Source organism: Hemitrygon akajei, chromosome 2, assembly GCF_048418815.1.
Source record: "Hemitrygon akajei chromosome 2, sHemAka1.3, whole genome shotgun sequence".
NCBI lineage: Eukaryota > Metazoa > Chordata > Chondrichthyes > Myliobatiformes > Dasyatidae > Hemitrygon > Hemitrygon akajei.
Window position 1 is genome coordinate 107,892,863 of NC_133125.1, and position 21,447 is coordinate 107,914,309.

At 41.9% G+C, this 21,447-nt stretch overlaps 1 protein-coding gene across 3 annotated transcripts in view; it reads right to left on the minus strand.

The window, feature by feature from the left end:
• The window catches only part of ptpn4a (protein tyrosine phosphatase non-receptor type 4a), a 227,768-nt gene extending 213,530 nt beyond the window's left edge, over positions 1–14,238 (minus strand). For all 3 annotated transcript variants that reach the window (XM_073027041.1, XM_073027032.1, XM_073027025.1), the window contains exon 1: positions 13,990–14,238. The gene's annotated coding sequence lies outside the window, so the exon portion shown is untranslated. The remainder of the gene's footprint in view (positions 1–13,989) is intronic.
• Positions 14,239–21,447: the final 7,209 nt, after the last annotated feature.

Consider the following 21,447-nt stretch of genomic DNA (forward strand, 5'->3'; position numbering starts at 1 on the left):
AATTGTCAGAATAAAAGGGTCATTTTGTATTATGAGCTTGCATTAAATGGGTGCCACCGGAACAGTGTTTAGGTAATCAACTGTTCATAAATTACAACAATAACTTGAATGAGGAGATGCCATATATTATATCCATTTTGATGATAAAAAGCAATGTATCTGTGAGAATCTTTATGATCTAAAGAGACTTCAACTGAGAGGAGAGAATCCAGGCTTAAACTATTTTCTACTTTCTTAAGATATGAAAAAAAGCAAGATTTTTAATACCAGTCTGAATGCTTTGGATACAAATTTTGGATTTTGCATACAAATGTATACACTTCCAAGGACTCTTTTATCTCATGTTCTCAAAATTTATTTCTCATATATTATTTTTTCCTTTTGTATTTGCAGAGTTTTTTTTAACACATTGGTTGTTTTTTCATCCTGTTGGGTGCAGATTTTCATTGTTTCTATTATGTTTCTTGGATTTGCTAAGTATGCCTGCAAGAAAACAAATCACAGGATTGTATCTGGTGACAAGTGTACTTCAATAATAAATCTACTCTCCGTTGATGTGACATAACTAAAGAGAAAGGAACTCGAGGGACAGCTCTGCTCAGAACAGGCACAGAACTGATGGGCCAAGTAACCTTTCCCTGTGCAAGCAGATGATAAAACCATTACATCCACAGTAATCTGCAGTTATCACCAGTTCCACCATGATCCAACTTTCCCTTCAGTCACATTTTTCCCTCTCCTTTCTGCATCTGTAGGGACCATTCACTTTGTGACTCTCTGGTCCTACCTACCAAATGCCATGTCACGTATCTTCCCAAACAGTCAGAAGTGCAACACTTATTCATACACCAGTTTCCTTTCCACCATCATGGATCCGATCATTCCACACAAAGTGACAATTCACTCACTTCTCCCAATCTAACTTACTGCAATGAACATGGCTTCCCCTACACGAGGGAATCTAAATACAGATTGGGTGATTGCTGTACAGCACACCTGCACTCAATTTGCAAGGGTTCCTATTGCATTCGCCAATGTACACTAGACTACTTTAACTTCTCATCCATGAGAAACATACACAAAATGCCGGAGGGACCAAGCAAGTCAGGCAGCATCCAAGGAGGAGAGTAAACAGTTGACATTTTAGGCCACAATCCTTTATCAGAGCTGGAGAAGGCAGAGTGTAGAAACATCACCCTCCTTTGAGATCCCTTTGTCTTTCCTCTTCTTCCATGATCTACTGACTTCTATTAGATTCCTTCTTCAGCTTTACCTCATCCACCTAGCCTCTCCCAGCTTCACCTCCCCTCCCCACCTGGTCTCATGTATCACCTGCTTACTCCTTCCCTCTCCTACATTCTGCAGTTTTGTTTTTCAGAACCAAAAAAGTCCTTTCTTCAATCTGTATAAATCTTCTTTGATTACTAATTGAGAATGGCGTTGGGGTTGTATCAGGTTGGAGGCTATAGAGGGAAAATCTTAATCCAACAGAAGTATAGTCTCATTACTGAAGTTGGCTTCTGCAAGGTACAGGTAAAAGAAAACCAGTGGGTACACTACCTTCTAGAAGGGAAAATGAAGGAGGTAATGCAGTCTTCCCATTTTGTCTTAACAAAAAATATACCCAGACACCTGAAAAACTCTAACCATCAGGGGGCAGAATGTCCTCAATACTTGTAGTGACCTGTCATCTAACATAATTAGCAACGACAATAAAGATTCCTCAACCATAAAACACCAGGACTGTTTTAGTGAAAATGACCAAGAAATACAAGACAAGTCATGTTACATCTCAGGAGAAAGCAAAAACAGGTGCCTGAAGATGAACTTTCAACCCAAAGAACTGACAGTGAGTAGGAATGACACAGGAGATCCAAAAACTTGATGGCCATGAAATGGATTCTTCAGTATCAACACCACATTCAGTCCAAACAGGTCCCAACCAGCTGAAGGCCAAGAATACAGGAAAGAGACGGTCAGTGCTTGCAGAAAGAAACACTTTTAACTCGACCGTGATTCTGTATTCAACTCCAAACCACATTAAGCTTCCCAGTCCAGCCATACAGGGACTACACACAGATGCTGAGGCCACATCAACTGGAAAACCACAAAGTAGAAAGACCAAATTCTAAAATGAACAGATTAAAACTTGCACCACAAATTCTGAGTTCAGCTCACATTTGGGGAAATTAGTTGCTGCACAGCAGAATTGCGAACTTTTCAAGAAATTACTCAACTGGCAACTGCTGTCTGCAGTAGAGAAAGTCATGATGATTATTCTTAATAACCCCTTCCTAGGAAGAGTTATTTAGTTGCCAGCCTAGGTGAGTATGCCACTACCATCATGGACTTTATCAGCAAGAGGACAATTCAGGTGTTTCCAAATCAGAAACCATGGATGAACCAGGAGATTCACTCCCTATCGAGGTCCAGGTCTACCGCTTTCAACTCAGGTTTACTTTAAAAAGGTTTAAAAGAAGGTACTAATTTTTCTCCTTTAAAAGGTACATTTAAAGCGGAGGTTCATAGGTTCTTGAATAGTAAGGGTGCTAAAGGTTACAGGGTGGAGGCATGAAATGTGGTTGAGAGGGATAATAAATCAGCCATAATCTAATGGCAAAGCAGACTCGATGGGCCAAGTGGCCTAATTCTGCTTCTATGCCTTATGGTCTTATAAACAGATCCCATCTATGCAGTAGCACAGTGCATTAGTTTCAAAGGAAATGGATGAAGAAGCATCAAAAACTATAGTAACACAAAATTTTGCAGGAACTCAACAGGTGAGACAATATCTGTGGAAGATAAAAACAGTTAACGTTTCAGGCCAAGGTTCTTCACTGGGATGACATTATAGCTATCATGTAGCAGCAATATCATCCTATATAATTTTGAGACATGGGGTATATACAATTCAAAGCACTGCTGCCTTAACCTTCCAAGCAGATAAGAAAATCCATGTGTGGTTTCTGCCAGGACAATATCCCCAGCAACGATGCTCCAAATATAATGTTCTTGTGTGTGGTTTCTCCCAACAAGCCCTTCAACCCATCTAGTCCATGCCAAAACCATTTAAACTGCCTACTCCCACTCAGTTCTCAAATCGGTTAACTCAACCTCCCTTTGTGCTCGCCATTGCCTCTTACAGTTTAAGATTGTTCATAAAGCCCATATGTCTAAATCTAAACTATCTCAATTCTACCCTGGCATTAGTCCGCTCTGTGATAAATGCAAGAGGGGCGTGGCCTCTCTCATCCATATGTACTGGTTCTGTCCTAGCTTGGAGAAATTCTGGAAAGATGTCTTCACTACATTATCAGGTATTCTGAATCAGCACCTAGAACCTAACCCCTTAATTGCTCTGTTCGGTTTTTGGGGCGAGACAGATTTATGTCTGGGTCCGACCAAATGCCGAATACTACCCTTTGCCTCTCCTGGCGAGACGCTTGATCCTCCTTAGATGGAGAGATGTTGCCCCGCCCACTCATGCGCAATGGCTTAACGACATTATGGCCTGCTTGGACCTCGAAAAAATTCATTATTCAGTTCTTAATTCGGATCTAAAGTTCCATAAGGTATGGGGACCTTTTATCGAGTACTTTCATAACCTTCCTCTTGACTAGGGTTTTTTTTTTCTTTTTTCTCTCTTCTTTTCGGTCCCTTGCTTTCAGCTCCCTTTTTTTTCTGGTAGTAGGCATTATTATCCACTGTTGCTAAGTGTATTCACAGTCTGGGAGTTTGACTGTCCGGACTTATACTCTTTATACTGTGCGGTGGTTGGTCTGGAGTTGTTGTTGTTTTTTTCTTGTGTTGTGGGGCTTGGGGAGGACACTAAGCTCACTTGTCTTTAATTTAGGTGCTTTTTTGTTAAATTCTCTTCCTTTGTAGCATATTGTTATTGTATGCTTAATCTTGCACTGTATTAATGCTCCTCATTGGGATTTGGGGTTTTTAATTTTGTAAAATGTTTTGAAAAACTAATTAAAATTTTTTTTAAAAAAAAAACAACAACAAAAAACTGCCTACTCCCATCAACTTGCACCAGGACCACTGCCCTCATGTTCCCCTTAAACTTTTCAACATTCACCCTTAATCCATGACCTCTGGTTGTCATCCCACCCAACCTCAGAGGAAAAAGCCTGCTTGCATTTACAGTATCTATACCCCTCAATTCTGCATACCTCTATTAAATCTCTCAATCTTCTACATTCCAAGGAATACAATTGTAAACTATTCAATCTCTCCTTATATCCCAGGTCCTCCTTGTAAATTTTCTCTGTATTTCAACCTTGTTTACATCTTTCCTGTAGGTAGGGGACCAAAACTGCACACAATACTCCAAATTAGACCCACCCTACGTCATACGCAACTTCAACATAGCGCTCCATGTCCTGCACTCAGTACATTGATTTATGACGGCCAATGTGCCAAAAGCTTTCTTTTTGGCCCTATCTACATGTGCCGCCAGATCCCCTTTGATCTATCACATTCCTCAGTGCCCTAGCACTCACTGTGTAAGACCTACTTTGATTGGTCCTACTGAAGTGCAAAGCCTTGCACTTGTCTGCATTAAATTCCATCTGCCTTTTTCCATTTTTCCAACTGATGCAGATCCCTTTGCAAGCCATTATAGCCTTCCTTGCTGTCCACTACACCCGCAATCTTTGTGTCATCTGAAAATTTGCTGATCCAGTTAACTACATTATCATCCAGATCATTGATAACAGATGAAAAACAACAAAGGACCCAACACCGATGCCCGCACCACACTACTAGTTACAGGCCTCCAGTCAGAGAGGTAACGTCTACTACCACTCTCTGGCTTCTCCCACAAAGCCAATGCCTAATCCAATTTACTACCTCATTGTGAATATTGGGCAACTGAACATTCTTGACCAACGCCCTGTGCAGGACCTTGTCAAATGCCTTGTATGTAGTCCATGTAGACATCATCCGCCACCTTACTTTCATCCACTTTCTTGGTGACCTCCTCAAAAAAGGTTGGTCAGACATGATCTACCATGCACAAAGCCAAGCTAGCTATCCTTAATCAGTCCATGTCTATCCAACTACTTATATATTCGGTCCCTTAGAAAGCTTTCTAATAACTTTCCCACAACTGATGTCAGACCCACTGGCCTATAATTTCTTGATTTATGCTTACAGCCTTCTGTAAACAGTGGAACAACAGTGGCTGACCTCCAATCCCCTGGTACCTCTCCTGTCACCAAGGATAATTTAAATATCTCTGCTAGAGCTCCAGCAATTTCTGCACTTGCCTCTCATAGGATCCAAGGGAACACCTTGTCAGGCCCTGGGGATTTATCCACACTGTTTTGCCTCAGGATAGCAAACACCACCCCCTCTGTAATCTGTACATGGTCCATGAAGTTGATGCTGCTTTGCCTCACTTCTATAGACTCTGTGTCTGTCTCCTGAGTAAATACAGATGCAAAAGATTTGAGATCTCCCCCATTAGTTTTGGCTCTACACATGAATTACCATTCTGGTCTTCCAGAGGACCAACTCTGATCCTTTCGATTCTTTTGCTCTTAACACATTTGTGGAACCCTTTAGGAGTCCCCTTCACTTTGTCTGCTGGAGCAACTTCATGCCTTCTTTTAGCCCTCCTGATTTCTTTCTTAAGTGTTCCCTTGTATTTCTTATACTCCATAAGCACCTCATTTGTTCCTACCTGCCTATACCTGTTACACACCCCCTTTTTCCTCTTAACCAGGGCCTCATTATCTCTAAGGTTATCTATACCTGTTGTACTACCTTTTATTCAGACAGGTACATATAAGCATTATACTCTCAAAATTTCACTTTTCATGCCTCCCACTTACCAAGGACACATTTGCCAGAAAACAACCTGTCCCAATTCACACTTGCCTGATCATTTCTAATACTATCAAAATTGGCCATTCTCCAATTTAGAATCTCAACCCGCGGACCAGACCTATCTTTCTGCATAATTACACTGAAACTAATGGCACTGTGGTCTCTAGATGCAAAGTGTTCCCCTACACAAACTTCAGTCACCTGCCAGCTCATTCCCTAATCGCACACACTCCAGTAGGGTCTTCGGGAGTACTGATTAGGGAAACTTTCCTGAACACATTTAACCAACTCTATTCCATCTAGTCCTTTTACAGTATGGTATTCCCAGTCAATATGTGGAAAGTTAAAATCATCTACTGTAAAAACCTTGTGTTTTTTGCAAGTCTTTGATCGCTTTACAAATTTGTTCCTCTGAATCCCTGTAGGGTCGCCTGTAACATAACCCCATTAACGTGGTCATACCTTTCTAATTTCTCAGTTCCACCCAAAGCACCTCATTAGATGGGTTCTCCAGTCTGTCCTGATGGAGCACTACCGTGACATTCTCCCTGATTAGTAACTCCACCCCTCCTCCTCTAATTCCTCCCACTCTGTTATATTAAAAACAATGGCATCGCAGAATATTCAGCTGCTAGTCCTGCCCCACCTGCAACCTTCATTAACGGCTACAATGTCATAATTCCAGGTATTGATCCATGCCCTGAGCTCATTTGCCTCTCCCACTTTGATTCCTGACTTGTCCGAGGTCTTACCAACATCTGTCTCCACAAACTTGCCACTAATTTTTCTGGCACTCTGGTTCCCATCCCCTGCAACTCTAGTTTAAACCCACTGTGCAGTATTAACAAACACTAGGATATTAGTCCCCTTCCAGTTCAGATACAAACAGACCCATTTTGTACAGGTCCCAACTTCCCTGGAAGAGAGCCCAATGATCCAAAATTCCTCCTACACCAACTGTTTAGCCACATGTTATTAAACTGTATAACCTTCCTATTTCTAGCATGTAGCAGAGGTAGTAATTCCAAGATTACAACCCTGGAGGTCCTCCCCTTTAACTTAGCACCCAACTCCCTGAAATCCCCATACAGAACAACATTCGTCCTACCCGGGTCATTGGTACCTGCATGGACAACAACTTCTGAGCTATTCATCCTCCCAATTGAAAATGCTGAGGACTCAATCCAAGATGCCTACCATGTTAAACATCCAGTCCCAATACCAAGTGACTGAAGATCTGAGTTGTAAAACTGGCCTACTAATCAAGTATCAAATAAATTTAAATAGGCTGTGATCACAAATAAAGCAATACAAATGGTTTGTGACTAATTATAACCCAAATATTACCTCAAATAAGCAAAAAAATGAGCCAAATATTAATTGAAAAATTCTCAGCTCTACATTACTCAAATAGAGTACCCAAAAGTCCATTTAATTAGAAATTCCACTGGCATGAGAGAGGAAAGGTAGGGAAATACTAGAGTGAGGTAGAAGTTTAAATTTAAGATTAAAGCAGACTGAAATAGTTTAAAAGTAAATATTTAATAACTTTCTTTTGGCAAGAGGGTACTGGTTGAAGAGGGGTTGTGAAGAAATAAGAACAGAAAAGAACATCCAGCAAATCCTTCCGATTTAGCCCTAGCCTAATTTACAAAGACCCCACCAACCGGCACATTTTTGGACTGGGAGGAAACTAGAACACCCAAAGAAAACCCACACGGTCACCAGAGAACGTACAAACTCCTTGACAGGTAGCAGTGGGAATTGAACCCAGGTCACCAGTACTGTAAAGTGTTGTGTTAGCCACTACACTACCGTGCCGCTTATGACTGTAATAGGCCACATAGCGGAATGCAACTTAACTTGTCTCCTCTATTCATGTCACATTTGATATCGAGTCCCTGAGATTTGTTCTGTTTTCTGACATCATTACAAACCCACTAATAAACGTGAAAGATTGAAGATCCCATTTGAGTTTGAGACCATTTCTTTTTATATAAACCCCTGAACATTTCCAGCAATCGGATCTCCAGATCCAGCTTGTTTTTTTTATTGATTCAGTGACTTTCAATTCTTTTTCTGTTACTGATGGATAGTAATATTGATACTAAAAAAAAAACACCAATATGTAAAAGTTTGAGGCAGAACACTCATTGGTTTCCCAGCAGTGTGAAACAAATTCACAGTTCCAAATGCAGTTTGCTTTCTAGTATCAACAGTGTTACATTAATTGAACTTGTATACAAACTGTTTGCAGAAAAATACAGTACCTTGCATACAAAAACGAGTATCAGTTAAAACATGTCAACATCTTTTACATCGTATTCTTCACAACCACGTGCATATTTCATAATGTTACTGCCATCAATTACCCATCCTTAGTCTCCATAATCCATCATTATGTCCATGGTTGATCTATAATTAAATGTCCTATTCCTGTTCAATCTCATACTGCACATTTTTTCATTCCCCCACTCCATTTAATTAGGGTCAGCCAGCTACCACACGGAACAGTATTACCCAAATGAGTCATTCATTGAACACTACAACCATCTCTTGCTTCAGGCTCATGCTTTGACATTCCCTCTTCACCATTTATCTTCTCCTTTAAGGCCTCAAATAAACACACACCTGGTCAACCCCCTTAATAGCACCATTACCTTTGATTTCCTCACTTGCTGACCCCGGACAGTTCGGATTGGCAACATCTCCTTCACAATCTCGATCATCACAGGTGCACCACAATGCTGTGTGCTTAGCCCCCTCCTCTACTCACTTTACGCTTATGACTGTCTGGCCAGATGCAGCTCCAATGCCATATTCAAGTTTGCTGATACCACTGTCGTTGGCCAAATCAAAGGTGGGAATGAATCAGCATATGAGGGAGATTGAAAATCTGGCTGAGTGGTGCCACAACAACAACCTCTTACTTATTGCCAGCAAGATTAAGGGGTGTTTATTGATTTGAAGAGGAGGAAACCTGAGGTCCATAGACTAGTCCTCACTGAGGGAATCAGAGATGGAGAGGGTCAGCAACTTTAAATTCCTCAGTGTTATCATTCCAGGTGACCTGTCCTGGGCCCAGCATGCAAGTGCAATTACAAAGAAAGCATGGCAGTGCCTCTACTTTCTTAGAAGTTTGTGAAGATTCAGTATAACATCTAAGACTTTGAAAATGTCTATAGATGAGTGTTGGAAAGCATATTGACTGGCTGCATCACAGCCTGGTATGGAAACACCAATGCCCTTGAACAGAAAATCTTACAAAACATAGTGGATAAGGTCCAGTCCATCCAGGTAAAACCATCCCCACCATTGCAGATATCTACACAGTGTTGTAGCAGGAAAGCAGCATTCATCATCAAGGGCCCCCACCAATCAAGACATACTCTCTTCTTGTTGCTGCCATCAGGAAGGAGGTACAGGAGCCTCAGGATTCACACCACCAGGTTCAGAAAGTGTTATTAACTCTCAACCATCAGGTTCTTGATCCAAAGGGGATAACCTCACTGGCCCCATCATTCAACTGTTCCAACAATCAATGGGTTCACTTTCAAGAACTCTTCATCTCCTGTTCTCAATATTGATTCCTTATGTATTTATTATTGTTACTTTTTTCTTTTTTATTGAATATTTTCTGCTTTTGCCCACCCAGGTCAAATTCACTTAAGGTAATGATGCATGAAAGTAACATCTTACAACATTTTAAATTGTTTTCATGAACCTTTCCCAAATGCCATCAATTTTAATAACATCACAAACATCAAGTTTGGATCACCTTCATAACTATCTAAGTCAAATTCTTTCAGCTGCTGATCAATCATCCTTTCCCTACTCAACTCCAAATGGTCACATCAATAAACAGTACAGTGCTATCCAAAACAGAAGTAACAACTGTGTTATCTTGGTGAACTCAAACTATTCCTGCTTTTCAAAAAGTTCAATTTTAACCCAGTTCCAAAAAAATCCTCTCCACATTTAATCAATCCCACTGATCTTAAGCAGCACCCACATACAAAAAACATCCCCATTGATCAAGTTTACTTATATTTTCATTCAAAACACCATCTTCACCACAAAATATCGTGGTTAAAAATAAATATTGCACATTTCAAGTCCCCGAATGAATTAATCTTCCTGTCACAACCATCCACTCGAAGTTGATAACCATATTTCTCAATCAGACATTTCACAAAGTCCCACAAATTGGAATTCAAACATTCAATTTACAGAATGTGCATATTGCTGGGGATATCCATCCCAAATTCCTTTAGGAAGTGGGTGGAGAGCAACCTGTTAGAACCTCTGCAAACTTTAGAGTATATTGAGTTGTGCACCTAGGTTTTCCATAACTGAGAGACTGAACACCACGTTATTGCTAAGAGAATATTGAGTTGGTCTCCTATGTGCTTTCCATAACTCTCAGAGGCTGAAGATCACATTATTGCTAAGAGAATATTGAGTTGTGCACCTATGTGTTTTCCATAACTCTCAGAGACTGAAGATCACATTATTGCTAAGAGAATATTGAGTTGTGCACCTATGTGTTTTCCATAACTCTCAGAGACTGAAGATCATGGTTTGGAAAAGCACCTGATGCCCTTGACTTTCTTGGCAATAGAATTCACGGCTCCAGGTGCTGTCAGAGGTTTCTACAGTGAATTTTGTAGATTATTCACACTGCAGCCCCAAACACAAATGGAATGTTTATAGTGGCATATTTAATACCAGTTAAGGCACTTTTGTCTTGGATGGAAATGGATTTGTAAAGCACTGTTGGATCTACATTCACCAAACAAGTGGAGCACTGTATGTTGGAATCTTACCACACCGAACAGTTCAGGAATAAGGACATCTTTGACTTGCTCTTGTACCCTACGTGCCTGGTCCACTTTCACTTCTAGTCAATGTAAGTGCAAGCCGCTGATAGTGGAGAACTCCCTGGTAAAGCCATGGGACCAAGTGGTGGATGGTCATATGAGCAGCTGGTGTACATCACAAGTCCTGGTTATGCAACCACTGACACCAGGCAGACATGGTGAAGAGTACTGATATGGGGAGGGCGGATTGTCACCTTTCTCGTAAAGACTGCTGAGAAAGCAGCAATGACAAATCACTTCTGTAGAAACAACTGCTAAGAAGAATTGTGGTCATGAGATCATGATCACCCACATCATACAATAGGTACATAATGATGATTAAGATGAAATTACCTCTGTTAAAGAATAGCTCCTGAATTCGTTCCAAACCAGACAAATTACTCACAGGTACAAAGGCCAGCATAGCAATATACTTGTTTCCTTTCCTTTCTTGAAACATATCACAAGGCAAGAAAGTTATGGCAGTAATTTACAAGCAAAGTCTCCTTCGTTGCTGTCTTTTGACATTTCCTTACTCAATTTAAGCATGCTAAGTCTTACATCACCTCTTCCTGACACCTCATTCTCAGATTTTCTCCTGCAACACTGGATAAGCACCTTTCTTCCAACTAAATATCAAGATCAAAAATCACTGGTCCTGCCACAAACCATTTTCAAGTCCAGCAACTTTCCTCTTTATAGCAAATGTCTAAAATTAAACAATCACAACCTTGGGGGCCCTTTCCACCTTCTTATGACACACAACCCTGCCTCAGCTCAGCTACTGAAATCCTTATTCACTCCCGTATCTCTTCTAGATTTGACATTACAAATGGTTTCCAATTTCCTTTCTGAAAACCAACGTCCAACAAAGCTCTGATGACAACTTCAGTGTTCCATTCATTACTCTCCCCTTTCCTTGTTGAGCTATACTGGCTTCAAATTAATCAATTGTTTAATATTAACATTTTATTTTAAATACCTGTCTCCTCCACCAGATCCACATTCTTGAACTGCTCTAATACTCAAGACATCAGCATTTCTCCATTCTTAGCCCTTTGAGATTCCTCAACTATTTTTTCCAAATCCCATCACTGGTGCTTTCACTCTCAAGCTCCTCAGTTCTGGAATTTCCTTGCAGAACGCAAAACTAAACCTTAAATGGTTTAAACCTCTGCTTTACAACAAGATTAAATTTACTCTCGATAATGCCCAAAAAGATGCCAAAATTACATCAGAGCCAGGCAAGCAGTAGATTATTGATGTCTCAGTGATGCATTTTCACTGGCCAGTTGATTCTCAAATGACTGGAGGGTGACAGAGAAGTGAGGAAGATGAGCAAAGAAAAGTCACAGGCTACAATACAAAAAAACTTTTTACTTAAGTTGCACTGAATATACAAGATAAATCTGAAATATCTGTCCCCAGCACAGAAACATAAAGGTCAAATAGCTCACAGTCCAACTACATGTCAAAGCCACAGGAAAATTAAAATACTGAACGGAACTTGCTGAAGTGAAAGAAATTTCTAACCACCTATTCTCTTATCTGTTTTAACTACAAATTCATTTGCTCCTAAAAACTTCAGTATGCCAGATTTCCAAAACCAATAAAGCCTGTTCATATCTATTCACCCCAAGAATAGCCTAGATTTCTCCTCTCAGGACTTGCAGAAAAATACAATATTCACAGCCTCGCTGTTCCTTCAGCTCCAATTAGCACATCAACATTGCCTTCTGTCTTCCTTTCTCGTTCCTACCCAGTCAGCTGAACTGCTTCATTCAGGAAAAACACCTCAGTCATACAATCTGAAATGACCACGTTCTCCTCCCACAGCAATGAGAAAATCCTTGCTGCTCTTAATGACACACAAGTTTTGTTTTGTCTCTCTCCTATTCCTGGCTGTTAATGCAGCAGTGACCCTATTCTTCTGCAAGCAGACTTCAGTTCACACAATTCATCGGCATTTCTCTATTGCAGTATTTCTGTTTCGGCATCCTTTGAATCCCTTCAGGCAACATCCCTCTCAGCACCTTACCCCTCCCCAAGAGCTCAGGTGCAGACGCCTGACTGTACAAGCTTTTTCTGCTCGACCTCCCACTTTCATTCATATATCTTGAATCATTTCCTCCCTACTAATCCACCCGAATCACTGCAATGTCACAATCAAAATCCAGACCTCATTTTTCTTCATAAATGTGTGTTATTTTTAAAAGCACAGATTGTGCATTCTTGCCACGATTTTGCTGCAGGCTCAGAGGTACTGTATCGCTTAATCTTTCAGTCAGTCTGGGAGTATCGGGGCACGATTATTAGTGTTGCTACTAATGAACCCAACTATCTGATGTAAACGTCATTTCACTAACTTAAAATATTTTGTCTAGCTGTCAGCATCTTATGTACACTCTGTACCTAGCGTCATTTTATGGACATACAATCAATGTACTGTATAAGCTCAAAAAAATGCAATATATTAAATGAGATACAATAAATCTAATGTGTTGATATTTGTTTTTAAAAATTATTACATTCTTTATTTTATTTTTTTAAAATCTGGAGTAACAATCATCTCATTCTCCTTTACACTTGTGTTCTGGAAATGACATTAAACAATCTACTTCATACCTAACAGTGTATTACGGGCTTTATATCATACTGCGGCTCTTTTCCAACTACATCACTCTCTCACTTTTACTAAAATGTCAATCAGATGCATCATTTTACATTCCCCTTCTCGCCAATTGCACATCGCGCGTTATAATACAATTTAACGTGAATTTATTCGCACACCACCACACTACCCCCAAAGGATCAGTTCCCATGCTTTCCTCCACTGCACCATTATTCCTGCTGTGAATGGTATCAACATGATCTCATTCTTTGATTTTGTATTCAAGTCTTCAGCTCTCCCCCAGAACTTGCAACGCTGCAGCACATTTAAAACTGTGCACATTCCCGAAAGCGCACAAACACATTTCACAGCCAACTCCAATCCATGATTTCTGCACGATTAACCTTTACTGTTTTTTTTTGCCATGACGATTTCTCCCCTACAAACGCAAACCAACGCGGGGCTGTGTTGCAATGCGTGCAGCCTGATGTTTTATGTGTGCGGGACACTCTTGCGGTAGCAAAGCGTGAGGTTACACCGGCTACGAAATGCCGTGTGCACCCGACAGCTGCAGCCACGGCCAGCCTCCGGAGCCAGTCCCCTCCTCAGCCCGCACGTCCCGCCCCGCGCCCCGGGAGCTGCTGGCCCGAACCCGTCCCCTCGGGATAGCCGGCCCATTACCTCTCGGTCCGCTCTTCCACCTCCACTCGCCCGCCGTTCACTTTCACATCATGGCTCCCCGTTAGTTGCCGAGGGGACAGGGAGGGAGGGGTGAGGGAGCGGGGAGGGGGACGGGTTGGGAAGGGGAAACCCGCAGCGTTACAGAGAGAGAAGTTCCGCTTTATTATATTTTAAACCCCCGCCCCCTCCCCGGCGCGACACCAACTCACACCCGGCCTAAAGGATACCGTCGCTACACTTTCTGCTAACTCCCCCCTCCCCTCCCCCCCGGCATAGGGCGCCTGCGCGCCGCCCTCCAATCAACGGGAGCCGGCCACAGCCCAGCGAAAGCGAGGCCGGGCTGCCGGCATCCGAACTAGAATGAGGCCGGAACAAAGCGGTGGCGCGGAGAGTGGGCACGTGACTGTTGCGGGAAAGGAGGCGGGGGGGTGGCAGCGCACGTGACTGCCCTCATGACAAGGGGGTGGGGCTGGATGGGATTACATCATCCTTATACCAAGGGGCGGCGCCGGGTTTGACACGTGACCCTCATTGCAAAGGGGCGGGGCTGTCACCCCCTCAGAACTAGTCAATAAGCCTGAATTCCTCCTCGTGAAAATGGATCCTCAGTTGCAGACAGCGGTCGGTTCAGATTGGCATCAAGGTCTCCATCAGCACAGGTGCACCACGAGGCTTGTGCGCTCAGTCCCCTGCTCTACTCGTTTTACACAGCTCACATGCCATGTTTAAGTTTGCTGACAACACTACTGTCGTTGGCCAAATTAAAGATGTTGCTGAATCAGCATACGGGGGGGGGGGAGATTGAAAATCTGGCTGAGTGGTGCCACAACAACAGCCTCTCACTCAATGTCAGCAAGACCCAGGAGATGATTACTGACTACAGGTAGTGGAAACTGGAGGTCTTCATCAGTGGTGGAAAGGGTCAGCAACTTTTAAGTTACTCTGTGTTATTATTTCAGAGGATCTGCTCTGGGTCCAGTAAGGGCAATTACGAAGAAAGCATAGCAGCACCTCTACTTCCTTGGGAGTTTGTGAAGATTCAGCATTACATCTATAACTTTAGAACCATAGAACATTACAGCACAGAAAAAGGCCTTTTGGCAGTTCTTGGCTGTGCCAAACCATTTTCCTGCCTAGTCCCACAGACCTGCACCTGGACCATATCCCTCCATACACCTCTGATCCATGTACCCATCCAAGTGACTAACTTCTGTAAATGTGTGCTGGAGAGTATATTGACAGGCGACAACAGAGCCTGGTATGGAAAAATCTGTGCCCTTGATATTTATTATTATTATTTTATATATTATATATTTATATTTTTCTCTTTCTTTTGCTATTTGCAAGTTTGTTGGGGGTTTTTTGTACATTGGTTGATGTCTACCGAGTTGGGTGTAGTCTTTCACTGATTCTATTTTTTCTGTATTTCTTGTGAATGCCCGCAAAAAAAGGAATCTCAGGGTTTACACATGGTGTCATCTATGTACGTCAATAATACATTTACTTTGATTTTCATCCTTATGGCAAAAAGTTGAGCTGTGTGTAAACATGTATTTCTTAAGTGAAGAATATGTACTCGTTATCTTGTGAGGACTGGGTGGGTATGGGATCACTGAGAGGTAACATTAGTTATCTTTCTGAAATGAATATTGAGTCTTGATGGAGCAAGAATGTGGGTGGTTTGCTCCTTCCACCGGATCTAGGGCTCCTGTATGGGCTGGATCAATGACCTCCAGAATCTCAATACTGACCTAAGTGTTTCCTTTTCTACATTGAACAGAGGTGTCCAGGATTTGGTAGGGATACTTCACATCTTCAAGGAAGCTTTGGGATATCTTATGTTATCCTGATGATAACATGTTATATTATGATATCCTGAAATCTTATGTTTGGCAATCTCTTTGAAATAATGTCTCTTTTTGGAGTCTAATGGTGGGCGTACACATAATTCGGCCTGCGCAATGTAGCTACGTTATCTGTAAATAGTTTCCCTGCCTCCCATGATTAAGTGGGTTCTCTCTGGGTGCTCTGGTGTCCTCCCACATTCCACAGATGTCTGGGTTAGTAGGCTGGTTGGGCCAGAAGAGCCGGTTACTGTGCCTGCTTGCAGGGTGAGTAAGGAAGGCAAACGCAACGTCAGCATTCATTTTGAGAGGACTAGAATATAAGGGCAAGGATGTGATGCGGAGGTTTTATAAGGCTTTGGTCTGACTGCATTTTGAGTTTCGTGAGCAGTCTGGGCCCCTTATCTAAGAAAAGATGTGCTAACATTAGAGAGGGTCCAGAGGGTTTACAAGAAAGAGCCGAGGATTAAGGGATGGGATGTGTTTGATGGCTCTGGGTCTGTACTCTCTGGAGTTTAGAAGAATGGGGGGAATCTTATTGAAGGCCTAGACAGAGTAAGAGGGGAGAGGATGTTTCCAAAAGCAGGTTAGATCAGGACCAGAGGGCACAGCCTCAGAATAGAGGGACATCCATTTAGAACAGAGATGAGGAATTTCTTTATCCAGACGGTGGAGAATCTGTAGAATTCATTGTCATAGATGGCTGTGGAGGCCAGTTCACTGAGTATATTTAAAGCAGAGCTTGTTTACTCTTGGTTATAAAGAGAAGGCAAGAGACTGGAGTTGAGAGGAAAAATAATCCAGCCGTGTTGGAATGTCAGAGCAGACTCAATGGGCTGAATGGCCTAATTCTGCTCCGGTATCTTCTATATCTAAATAAACAGATAAAATAAAAATAGAAAATCCAGGAAGAACTCTAACAGCTAACCAATATTTCTGTAATCAGCAACCAGTTCACCATGCATTAGGATTAAGACTATCAATAACTTCAACAGATTCACCATACTTCGGCAAAAAAAATCCTCCTCATCTTGGTTCTAAGTGAATGACCCTCTACTCTGAGGCTGTGCCCTCTGGTCAAAGATTCCCCCATATTGGAAACTTCCTGTCTGCGTCCACTCGATTGAGGCCTTTCATCATTCAATCGGTTTCAATAAGATCTCCCCTATAATCCTTCTAAACTCCAGTGAGTACAGACCCAGAGCCATCAAATACTCCTCACATGTTAACCCTTTTCATCCCCTCAAAACTAATTAGTGAGCTTTAAGACATTGATCTCTATACCTCACTGTGCAATTGGATCCTCAATTTCTTCACTTGCTGATCCCAGTCAGTTTGGATTGGCAACAACATCTCCTCTACGATCTCCACATCCTCAAGTGTTCCACAAGACTGTTCTACTCACTGTACACCTATGACTGTGTACTAAATGCAGCTCCAATGCCATATTTAAGCTTGCTGACAACACCACTATCATAGGCCGAATCAATGGTGGTGATGCATCAGCACGTAGGAGGGAGATTGAAAATCTGGCTGAGTGGTGTAAAAACAGCCTCTCACTCAGTGTCAACAAGACACAGGAGCAGGTTACTGACTTCAGTCCATCAGCCAGTTCTCATCAGAGGATCAGAGGTGGAAAGGGTCAGCAACTTTAAATTCCTTGGTGTTTACATTTCAGAGGACCTGCCCTGTGCCCAGCAATTCTGTAAGTGCAATTCTGAAGAAAGCACGGCAGCACCTTTACTTCCTGAGGAATTTGCAAAGATTCAGCATGACATCCGAAAATTTGACATACTTCTGTAGATACGGAGTGTATTGACTGGCTGCATCACAGCAAAACACCAATGCCCTTGTATGGAAAATCCTACAAAAAAGTAGTGGATACAGCCCAGTCCATCACGGGTAAACCCTTCACAACTATTGTGCACACTTACATGAAGTATTGTTGCAGGAAAGCAGTACCCATTGTAAAGGACCACCCCCTCCCCACCACCACCCAGGCCATGCTGTCTACTTGACACTGCCATCAGGAAAAAGGTACAAGAGCCTCAAGACTCAAACCATTAGAATGAGGAACAGTTATTACCTGTCAACCTCTTACCCGTCAGCTCTTGAACCAAAGGGAATAACTTCACGCAACACCACTCACTGCATCATTTAAACGTTCCCACAACCTATATGGGCTTACTTTCAAGGACTTATCATCTCATGTTCTCAATATTTATTGCTTACTTATTCCCTCGCATTCCCATTACTCCCACCACCCCCGCCATAACCCTTGCATTCCCGTTACCCTACCATCTCCCCTCCCCATCCTGTTTCTGCTGCTTATCTAAAAATTAGAAGCTAAATTTGTACACATGATCCTTATTTGTAGTGGAGAGATTAGAGTGAATCTGTATTTCCCATTTGTAGGGGCTGTACTGAACACCAGTGGCAAAACAGGCAGTAAGTAACTTCTTCTTAGCAGGTAACCTCCATTTGAAGGGGACTTGGATTTATTAGATGGCAGAACAGATTTGAGAGGCTAAGCAGTCTACACCTGTCCTATGAGCTCCTCTACACCCCCTTGCCATGTTCTCAGACTCCTGAACTCCAGCTCTGTTGGTAATTCTGTTTTTGTCACTATCGCTTTTCTTTCAGCACGGTTTCAGACTGCTCGATGATCTTTGCGCCGTTCTGTTGTTTCGTGCTCATGCCTCTATTTGTTATTGTATTTAAAATTACACAGCAGACTGTGTACTCGGTGAGATTTACAAGGAATTTCACTGCACCCTGGTACAGATGTCAATGAGCTATTTTGAATTTAAATCTGTTCCTATGTTTATATAACCCACTCGGGATGTTCTTTTATTCCTTCCCCACCCCCCACCCCCCATCCCCGTGTGTTTGAAAATGCTGGTATTGATTTAGAATATTTGGAAGCAAGCCAATCAAATGATCTCGAATCTCAGCGAAGCTTCTGGGGAAGTCTGATGTCTGAGAGTGCGAGTCTGCTAGAGGCTGGAAGATGGAGATGGGCTGTGTTGGGGGTGGAGGATTGAGTACGTGCGTGGGAGCGAGAAGCAGGGTTTGTTTCCACTTGCTGTGTTCTGTGTTCTTCTGTTGAACATTGTGGCCATGTTATGTTGGCGCTGGAATGTGTGGTGACACCTGCAAGCTGCCCCCACTACATCCATAGTTATGTTCATTGTTAGCACAAATAATGCATTTTATTGTCTGTTTCAATGTGATAAATACATCTGAACATTGAAACTTGAATATTTATTTTCATATGTTCTCATGGTATTGAAGTGGGCTGTCCAGAGCATAGTCTTGCAGTATTTCCATCAGCCCACTAATTTTTCAGCAACCTAACACACCCAGCAACTCCCACTGTTTCAGTGAATCTCCTGACCTTACAACTGTTCGGCTATTTAATATCAATTGTTGAACTATCAACTTTGCACTGTGAGCACCCAGGGCAACCCAGAGGTCAAGTTCAAGTTTAATTATCATTCAGCCATACACGGATATAGCTAAGGGAAACAGAACACATTACCAGCAGCACACAGCACACTGCACATACTATAGCACAAATAGCACGTATGGTTATGTTTCAAGAAAAAACATAAAAAGAAAACAATAATAATACTAATATAGCCCAAGTCCCTAAGTGACATGATGAGATTGATGGTATGGCCTGGTTCTGCTTGCTCTCACACTGAGCGAACACTGGAGAGCAGCACCAAGTGAGCACTGATTGAACACTAAAGGGGAGCATCGAGTGAACACTGGAGAGCAGCATGGAATGAGCATTGATTGAACACCAGAGGGCAGCATTGAGCAAACTCTGAGGGCAGGATTGAGTGAGCACTGGAGGGCACATGTAGCACTTAAGATGAAGATCAAACCAGGATCACTGGAGATCAGGGGCAGCAACATTAACTGCTGCATTTCTGTTTCACTTTCTGACCAGTTAGTGCCACACGTTATTTCATGCATGTCTGTATTGGGTCTTTGATCAATTTCTTTAAGATCAACAGAGGCTCATATAAGTACTTGTGTCCATACTTCTTGATTAAGAATCTCACTCTTATATTTTTTCTCTTTTAAATTTTTTAGGTATGACAGTCCCTCGTTTGGATGACTCAGCATGTTTTTGTTTCAGTCTAAAGCAAACATTATGTTTTTAAAATGTATTTCCACTATTCCTATGAAATTGTTCTGCCTAGATCATGTTTCTGAAAGTGTGCAAAATATGATGGAGATATTACTTATGATTAAACTCCAGAATTAATGAACTTTAATAATTAATTCAGTTGTCACCACCTGTTGCTCATGTAGTCCCTTGACAGGGTGAGAAATGTTTTAATATATTGTTCCTTTCTAAGTCCTCTTAAACTGTTAGCTGAAAGAGATGTAAGCACACATTTTTTAAATTGACAATTGTTCATAAAATATTTATCCCAGAGGCTGACAGATTGTTATTAAGAATATCATTGAGTCTTCACTGGTGAAGAACAATTGTTTCCGGTTTGTCATCTGTTAACTAATTGTTACTTCCTGCTATGCTTCAAACTTGGACCAGTTAGTGAATACTAATAAATGGATTTATTTCAAAGATTCACAGTTTGCTACAAGACATTTGGTAATCTTACCTAATATATCACAGTTAACTGACTGAACAATCTATACAGAAAAATGTGAGTGTGACTCAACAGTTCCTTCCTCAGAAAATATAAGACATACGAGCAGAATTAGGCCATTTGGCCCATTGATTCTACTCTGCCATTTCATCATGGCTGATCCAATTTCCCTCACAGCCCCAATCTCCTGCTTTCTCCCCCTATCCCTTTATGCCCTGACCAATCAAGAATTTATCAACTACTTTAGGATCAAGTGGACTGCTGGAATAAATACACATAAACGTCAATTGAATTGTTTCCAGATTGGTATAGGCTGTTGCATGGCTATGATGGAAGAGGCCCTCTGTTGGTCAGGGTAGACACAAGCCAGTATGCAAGCCTGGACTGAACGATATGGAAGCCAAGCTGTTTCCTGTGCAGTAGGATCCCCCTCTTCACGCAGTTACTGAATCCAAAGGAACAGCAAAGACCGATATAGTTCGGCACCTGTGGTGTCGCAGGAGTTTCCAGTCAGCATTGAACTCAACTTAGGGCTGCTTAGGGACTCCAGCTCTGAATTTTCATTGGGGTTTACTCCCAAAGCTTCCCCCATGAGTGGGTACAATTGCAAGGCAGCAGAGATTTGAGATCAGAGTTTTTGTTCTCCTAGATGAGCTGCCAACCATCAGCTGCCCAATCTGCCCAAGGCGACTGGGTTTAAGGCGCCAGTAACCTGCCTTTACCTCTTTTCCTGCCAGAAGAAATAGTTCCACCAGGTTTAGTAGCTAAGCCACATGTAAAGGCCAAGAGTTGAACTTGGTTGTCAGAGGTCATTTGAGATGCATGATATTGAGAGCATTTAATAGATAGTGGGAGTTTATCCCCACTACCTCCCCCCAGCCATAACAACCTTAGGAACCAGCTATAAAGTACAGCACGTGAATATGTATCAACACCCTCTTGCACTTGTGACGGCTTTGATATAATACAGCATCGCTGAGTGCTTA